At 39.8% G+C, this 9,301-nt stretch overlaps 1 pseudogene; it reads right to left on the bottom strand.

Annotated features, from left to right (window-relative positions):
* Window positions 1–1,501: 1,501 nt before the first annotated feature.
* LOC116646012 lies at window positions 1,502–2,110 on the bottom strand (annotated as a pseudogene).
* Between the last annotated feature and the right edge of the window lie 7,191 nt (window positions 2,111–9,301).

Here is a 9,301-nt window from a genome sequence, read left to right as displayed (position 1 = left end):
ACACTATATGTTTAGCCATTCCATAAATTCTCTATACTTTCATGGTTTTCACTGTGGTTTCCCTTAACTTATTTTTATTGGGATAAAGTTGGTAGACTCCCATGCTACAGCATGAATAAAAATAGTGGCTTTGAGAGCTATGTTTGTGATATTTTGGAATATATTTTTTTAACCAAAATCTTCACATGTTAAAATTAATTTGAATGATGCATTTCAAAATAAATAAATATATGGATGCCTGGCTGGCTCAGTCGGAAGAGCATGCAACTCCTGATCTCGGGGTCTGAGCTCGAGCCCCATGTTGGTATAGAGATAATTAAAAAAAATAAACTTAAAAAAAATCTTAAGATTATCTGTAGAAGCCTTAAAAGATATTATTTCTGATAGATACACATACAGTCTCCTAACAATTTAGGTAGATTTATAGCTGATAAAATATTAAATGAAGATTAAAAGATAAAAATGAATTTTAGGAAAAAAAACTTGGTTGTTCCTGTACCACATATGCCATTTATGATTAAAATAGCAATCATGGGTTTTTTTTTAGATAGACAGACATATAAACAGAAAGATTTTAATCTATAAAAGCACTGCCATACAGACTTGAAAATAGAATACAAAATGATACAAATGTTCTAAATATAAAGAACATCTAAAAATGTCTTTTTTTAATTTCTAAATTGAAGTGGAATGAAACTTACCTATTATGTGATTGTGTTGCTAAGAAATTTGGTTTGGAAACTTGCTAATAAATTCTTATTATCTATTACGTTGTCACCTGAAATAGACTCAATTGCTTCAGCAAAGAAACAATGGCTAAACTAATAAAGTGCAGTTTGGTTACCACATATTACAACCAAGTGTGACTTTGTGAAAACAACAGGTATTAGATTATGTCAAAGTTAGGTATGCTCATAAGTTCTTGCTTTAAAGCCAATCTACCCTTGGAACGATTTTATCAGTAAACGCAGATAATGGGTGTTTTTGTATCCTGTTTTCTCAATTTGTATCACCAGCTGTATTATTAGTTTGCTAGGGCTGCCAGGGTAACAAAGTACCACAAACTAGATGGCTTAGAAAAACCGAAATAAATTATCTCACAGTCCTGGAGGCAAGAAGTTCAAAATCAAGGCATTGGCAGGGTTTGTTCCTTTTAAGAGCTGTGAGGAAAGGATCCATTCTAGGTCTCTCTGTTTGATTTATAGACACATCACCCTGATCTCTGCCTTCATGTTCACATGGCACTCTCCCTGTGTGCACGTCTCTGGGTCCAAATTTTCCTTTTATGACACCAGACATACTGGATTAGGGTCCACCCTAAAGGCCTCATCTTGATTACACTTGCAAGGACACTATTTCCAAATCACATTCTGAGGTATTGGGAGTTAGGACTTCAACATATAATTTTTGGAGAGGACACATTTCGACCTATAACTCAAGTCTGTAACAGACTGGCAATAAGATAACTCTAACAAGTAGACGAAGTAAGAGGGCAACTGTGTTACAGAAATCTTTCAATGAATTCCTGTAGTGGTGCCAACTTTCACCTATCAATGAAATCAAACTTTGGAACAAATAAAATACTTAAAGGATGTGTTGTGGCAGGCCTTTACTTGCTATTGCATCACAGAATCAAAGTGCTGGCAAGAAATATGGGTATAAACCTTGAACGAATGCTTTAGAATAGTTTTTACCACAGATATAAAGTTTTGGGAAAATGGAACACCTGTCTTAGGAGGAAAAAGGGTTTCATGATCAAGTTAATCCTGAACTCAAGTCATCAAATAGTTGATGTATTCTGGAGCAGAATCTTTGACTGGGCCTTAATATTAAAAGCATCTTCCCAATGATATTCGGATCTTGGACCTGCAGCCATGACTAGACAGCTTGCTTCAGTGCAGAGTTCTGACCTGGTTGAAGAAATCTACAGTGCTAACTGTCATCTGTTGATTGAGATCTTTCTCCTCGGGCAACATGACTGCTCTTCTAGGAGTCCCACTTCCCAGAGTGCTTCTGCATGTTTTAAGTGCTCGTACTAATGAACTCCTTCAGGGATGTTCTTCTTTGACTTAAATGTATTAGAATAATGGCTGCTGAAGAGGAAGCTCATCTTTTCCCCTCCCCAAGCAAAGGCCATTAGACTCCAGTGCAGTCAGTATTCAGAGCCAGCACTCAGGGAGCTAGGGGGGGTAGACAGTCCTCAGTCCGTGGAAGGTAGAGCCCAGGCTACAGCCGCTCGGAGCTTGAATCAAATTTGGTGCAGATTCCTGTGCTGCCTCTCCTACCTCACCAACCAGAAAAATGGACCCAGCTACTTCTCACAAGAAAAGGCTTCACTTACATTGCAATTATAATTTTTGATATCAAATACCCAAACAAATATATATTTATGATTTGTGGTAAAGGTATATGAAGAAAAAGAAAAAAAAATTCTATAAAGAACCTCAGTGGCAACAACTGTAAAATGTGAGAATATGCTATATGTTTCAATTAAACGCAATGATGCAGGAAAGGCACTTCGCCCAGCATGTGGTGTGCAGTGTGAGCCATTTTGATGTGAACTTTTCGTCTTGTAATTCCAAACTATAATGTCTTCTGTATTGGAATGTTTGCTGGTTTATAGTGATGGATTCTTCTAAGGAATTTATAGTTTATTATTATTATTTACTGCAGTTAATTCACCAACTTGTTATTCTACCCTTCCATGAAGAAGAATTAAGTATATGTAGGTTCTGTGTCCCAATAAAAGCATATATGGTTTCTTCCTATGCACACCAGTCACAGAGTTCTATTAACTCTATTGCTGCCAGATAGAACGGACAAACTATGTGGTATTACCGGTGTTATTTTCTGCCAAAATGTAAGGATTGATATTATTTATATCATGCAAAAAATCAGACGGACATCTAAATCACCTTTGCTAGTTTCTAAGATCAGTTATTTACTTAGGTCTGTTTCGTTTTTCCAGCCATCCTGCAAAGTCTTACCATTTTGATTTACTTCAGCTTGATGCCAATCTTTTGTCCACTTGGAAAGCATTCTTGGCACATGGAACTAGGAGGGAGATTGCCATCACTGGCAGCCTCTGTCCCATTTCGAGAGCATCCCTGTGTGGCTGGGAGGGAGCAGAGTGCCCGTGTCCGAGGATGAAAGGATGCAGTTCCCCTCCAGTGTGGCACAGGGCTGACCCAGGGCCTGTGCTGTGACATGTCTCCGGTCTCTTCTGCTGTTTTCCTGTGCTCATACAATTGCAGGTGATAACGCAGGTCACAGAGTCATGTGATGTGGAATTGTAGGCCCGAGAGGGCCATCTTGTCATACATCTGAGCATAGGACTCTATCTCCTAGAGAATAATACTATTTAAAAATAATAACAATAGCTAAGTTTATTGAATCTTCAATAACTGTCAGACCTGCACAGCAAAGGTAAACCTCTACCTATTGACTCATGTAATTTCAGCAATACATGCCTGTGGGGTGTACTGTTATTCTCAGATGAGCAAACTGAAGCTTGGAGAAGTTGCAAATGTCCAAGAACCTACTGCAGAGGTGACATTATCACTGATTTTTTTCCCCCCAAATAATGTTGTATATACATATATTCTTTAGAGTCTACAAACATATATTATTTCCACTTGATCTTCCTCCTCACAGGCTTGTGAGAGTCTGCTCCAAATATATCTCACCTGCCATCTATTTTTGCATCTTTCATCAGAGAAATTGGAAAGCCTTATCCATAGAACATTATCCACATCCTTGAAACGAGGGGCTTGAGAGTGGGCCTAAATGCGGCCTCCATGATTTGCTCTGGGCCAACGGAAGTTTCTTATCCAGGTAAACGATGGTTTGGGTAAAGCAGCGGATTGTCCAATATTCCCCGGAAGCCCTTCCCATGGTTAGTAAGGAAGACAGCGTCCACCGCTGCCTCCAGGCGCCTGTCTCGTCACAGTGAAGCCAGGCAGGACCAGGAGCTGGGAGGTTCCTTCCCGGCCACTAGAGGCCAGCAAGCTGCAGACGACAGCCTCCGAGCTGGAGCCTGCGGCTTCTCACATTGGGAGAATGATGTGGAAGTGATCATTCCAAATGAAGAAAAGGAAGCTAGAATGTTTTTAGGAGAAAAGACATATCGCTTCAATGTGTACCACTGAGATGCCCGTGGTGTTTAGGGCCTCCCAAGACTTCCTTGAAAGACGGTCCTGAGCAAATTAAGCAAGGAGAGAAAGGGTGTCTTTGGGATGTCTGTCCATGTCTTCTAAAAGCCCGTGTGTCCCCTTTCAGCATAGTGCTTTCCTTCCTCCCCATGCCTGCTTGAAATTAAAAAAACAACTTTAAGTGTTTTCTTTTTACTTCCAATAATTTAATTTCTTGAACATAATAATGTCATGCCCTTTCTTCTCTTCTCTTGGGGATATACAACCTTTGTCTCCCTGGTTTTCTTTCTATTGCTCACTCCTCTCTTCTCTCTGCTGCACTTCTACAAGGGAATAAACATTGCCTGGGTAGGTAAATTTAATCTCACTGCTTCAATTACCACCTGTGAACTGGTGACTCATGGATCTAATATCTCTGGCCCACATTCCTACAAGCTCCAAAGTTCCCATTTCTCACTGACTGCCGGACATTTAAATGTGGGTGTGTCACCAGGACCTCAACTCAACCAGAAGGAACACTATATGGCATTGTATGAAATAATCCTAACAAACTCATTTGCAAATATTTGCATCTGTACAGAGTATCTATGAAAGGATACACAAGAACCCAATACAGGTGGTAGTTTCTAGGGCTGGGAACACTACAGCCAGGGGAGAAGGCTGGAGAAGGACTCCTTTTTCTCTGTGTGCCTTTTTGAACCATTTGGATTTCATTTAATGGGCATGATGGCCTATTTCTAAAAAGGTAATTAAATCGACATTGTAATGTTCAAATCTTCCAGAGTTCCACCAAACCCAGTGTTCTCCTTCCGCCACACACTGCCTGGGTAGGTAAATTCACTCTCACAGTTTCAACTACTACTTGAGAGCTGGTGGCTCCTAGATCTAGTATCTCTGGAAGCTTCACATTCCACTTCTGACTGTCAGACATTTACCCGTGGGTGTGTCCCCAGACTCTCAACTCAACCTCTCCCACACCCCATTCACCGGCTTCTAGCTACTCGACCCTTGAGGAAGGAGGTCTATAAACAGTGTAAACCGTATAAACTGATATTTGTTTTAAAAAGAGAGATGAAGAAGGGACCTGCTTCTCCTCTTCCTGAACTGTCAGTCCACGAGGCAAACCACCATCAGCTTGCCACATGCCCTCCAGAACTGGGACCCGATCCCTCCCTCCCCAGATCCGTGGAACCACCACAGCACGCAGCTCTGCACCCCTGCCCAGAAATACCACTCACATTCAGCCTGTCGCCCCCATTTCTGTTGCCTGACTTGAGGCCCCAGTGATCTCTTTTGGGGGTTTCCATGCTACCTCCCAATTTGAATTCCTTCTTCCGGTATAGTTCTTTCACCAACCCATGCTATTCTTGGTATTTACTAGGAAACAAAGCAAAACAAAACAAAACTGCAGCCAGTCTTTGAGACAGTAGAGTAAATACGTTCTTAGTGGGAGGGGACGGGCACTGTAAGCTTCTCCCAAACAGAAAGTGCTGCTTCAGTAATCCATTTGAACTTTTAAAACTCATGGAGGCAGGATGGTAACAACGACTGAACTGCAGATAAATGACTACCACATTCAATTACCAAAGTCTGGCTAGAAAAAAAATTTGAAAAGAAACTGATGTGAAATGTTGGAGTCCGCGAGGAAATGGTCAAGAAAGAATTCTTGAGACTTTTTCAGTGCAAAAAGGTGGTTTTATTAAGGCATGGGGACAGGACCCATGGGTAAAAAGAGCTGCACTGGAATTGTGAGGCGTGACTGATTATATACTTTCATGTTGGGAGGGGGTACGCTACACCTAAGGGATAGTGTAAGTCTCTAAGGAATTTGGAAGCAAGGTTTCCAGGACCTTGAGGGGCTAGCTATTGTTAGGATAAGGTCATTTACTACTGTCTAGTAAAACCTTAGTCATGAGACCCTTCGGATGTGTATCAGTGGGCCATGTGCTCGGAGGATCATTGCTAACATATATCTTGGGGGGGTGGAGTAGAGGTAAAGAAAGTTTTCAAAGGGATTTCTATAAAGACTTACAGGATCCTGGAGGTCAGGCTAATATCAAGCTAAGGTTGCCTTTGGCCTCTAGCAAAGTATTAACATTAAGGCAGTTGAATTCCTGGAGGAATCACTCTGCCTGTCTCAATTACTTGTCAATGGGCTGCAAGTTGTAAGGAAGGTTAAGGTTTTTTGTTTTTTGGGTTTTTTTTTTTTTGCCTTTGTTCTCCACATCAGAAACATTAATGTGACTGATTAAAAAGAGACCAAACAACTCATTCCTCAGAGCACTAATCTTGGGAGATAATGAAGCAAAAGGCCTATATTTTGGAAGGCAGCTGCAACTTTTCCTGGAAACTAAGAATTCTTTAATACAGAGGAGTAAATTATTTTCTAAATGGATTGATCCAAGCTCCTAAAAAGTCTGCTTACTTCTAAGGTATAAGAACTTTATTCTGTTCTTAATGGAAGGATAAAGGTCTTTGTTTCTGCTTAGATACCATTAAGATGATGCTTTAAAATTCTCCCTAAACAGAGATTTTTCAGATATTTATGAAAAAAATCTTCCTGATTTAAATTATTTTGGTCTATGAAGCTAGATAATCTGCTTCAACCACTTCATTTTACACATGAGAAAAGGTACAGAAAGGTAAAGGAAATAGCTCTAGATTGTCTATTATTTTAAAAATGTGTATGCTTAAAAAGGGAGGACAAAGGTCATTTCCTATCAGTATACACAAGCTGATCTTAGAAATCTTTTGGATCTCCAACTTGTTTGAGAGTGCTAGAAGCTCTGGTATCTAAGTAAGCAAGCACTACATAGGACAATGCCCAGGTACCAAATCTTGAACTGAATTCTGTGCTGACCTAATGGCAGTCACAAGAAGATTTAAGTGAGGGTGCCTGGGTGGCTCAGTTGGTTGAGCGACTGCCTTCGGCTCAGGTCATGATCCTGGAGTCCCTGGATCGAGTACCGCATTGGGCTCCCTGCTCGGCAGGGAGTCTGCTTCTCCCTCTGACCCTCCCCCCTCTCATGTGCTTGCTCTCTCTCATTCTCTCTCTCTCAAATAAATAAATAAAAAATCTTTAAAAAAAAAAAAAAGAAGATTTAAGTGAATACCTCAAATTGATGTGATAAATACATACTCATATTTCCTCTGATGGGTCCGTGTTACCCCCTTCTCCATTTTTTTTTTTTTTTTTTGGATTGCATGTTCTTCCTACCATTAGGTTCTGTAACACACATGAGCTGCATGGACTGATAAGTGGAGGTCAATATATTATTAAACTAACAAAAATGAAAAAACAGAAAAGCCTATCAGATTCTCGAACCTCATTAGCATGAAACTCATGTAATATGTTTTGGTCATGTCAACTTACTGCTCTCACAAGAGTTGGTCGATATGGATATATATTTATTGGACATATGTTTATGTTGTTACAGGAGAAAAAAAAGACAGGCAATTCTATTCACTGGCTTTTTTTTTTTTTTTTTTTAATGTCATGCTGGTACCAGGTGGAATGCGGTGGGAGTATGGAGAGCACTAGTCTCCTGTCCTTGACCTTGGAGTAGCAGCACCATAATTTTAAAAGGCAGGGCCACAGGGTAGGCCCCAAAGGGATGCTGTTGTTAGTGGTGAGCCTGTCCTGCTCACCTCGTCCAGCCTGGCTTACCCTTCTCCAGCCTGGCAAGGGTGACTATACTTATATCAAAGAAAACAGACTTTAAGTCTAAAAACTCTCTGAAGACGAAGAAGGCCATTGCATAATGATAAAAGGGTCAATTGAACAGGACAATATTATAATTATAAATACATAGGCACCCAACTTCAGAGAACTTAATACATAAAGCAAATACTGACAGATATAAAGGCAGAAATTGATGGCAGTACAATAATAGTGGATAGAATATCCAGACAGAAAACCAACAAACAGCTGATTTGATAACACTATAGACCAAACAGACATAACAGACATATACAGTAGTTACCATCCAAAAGTAGAAGAATATACATACTTCTCAAGTGCACACAAAATATTCTCCAGGATAGATTACATATTAAGTCACAAAACAAGTGTTAATGAATTTAAGACCCCAAATTAGCCAAAGCAATCCTGAGAAAGAACAACCAAACTGGAGCCCTCACAATTTCTGATTTCAAAATAAACTGCAAAGCTATAGTAATCAAAATAGCATGGTACTGGCATAAAAACAAACATATAGACCAAAGGAACAGAACAGCGAGCCTAGAACTAAATCCATACATCTATGATCAACTGATCTTTGACAAGGGTGCCAAGAACACACAATGGGAAAAGAGAGTCTCTTCAATAAATGGTGCTGAGAAAGTGGATACATACATGCAGAAGAATGAAATTATCTCATACCATATTAAAAAAATCAACTCAAAATGGATTGAGACTTAAATGTAAGACCAGAAACTATAAAACTACTAGAAGAAAGCATAGAGGAAAGGTTCTTGACATTAGTCTGGGCAATTATTTTTGGGGTATGTGAGCAAAAGCACAGGCAACAAAAGCAAAAGTAGACAAGTGAGGTTCCATCAAATAAAAATCTTCTGCAAAGCAAAAGAAACAATCAATATAGTGAAAAGGCAACCTTCAGAATGGGAGAAAATAGGGCGCCTGGGTGGCTCAGTTGGTTAAGCGACTGCCTTCGGCTCAGGTCATGATCCTGGAGTCCCAGGATCGAGTCCCACATCGGGCTCCCTGCTCGGCAGGGAGTCTGCTTCTCCCTCTGACCCTCCCCCCTCTCATGTGCTCTCTCTCTCTCTCTCATTCTCTCTGTCTCAAATAAATAAATAAAATCTTTAAAAAAAAAAAAAAAAAAAAAAAAAAACAGAATGGGAGAAAATATTTTCAAACCATATATCTGATAAGGATTAATATTGAAAATATATACAACTCAATAGCAAAACAAAACAAAAAACCTCTATTAAAAAATGGGCAAAAGACCTGAATTTCTGCAAAGAAGACATACAAATGGCCAACAGGTATGAAAGGGTGCTCAACTTCACTAATTTTCAGGGGTGTACAAATCAAAACCACAATGAAATATCAGCTCATGCCTGCCAGAAGGGCTACCATCAGAAAGACAAAAGTTAAGTGTTGGCAAGGATGTGGAGTAAAGGGAACC

Source organism: Phoca vitulina, unplaced genomic scaffold (genome assembly GCF_004348235.1).
Source record: "Phoca vitulina isolate PV1807 unplaced genomic scaffold, GSC_HSeal_1.0 scaffold35, whole genome shotgun sequence".
NCBI lineage: Eukaryota > Metazoa > Chordata > Mammalia > Carnivora > Phocidae > Phoca > Phoca vitulina.
The sequence above is the reverse complement of the archived record's forward strand: the minus strand, read 5'-3'. Positions and strand labels throughout refer to the sequence as shown.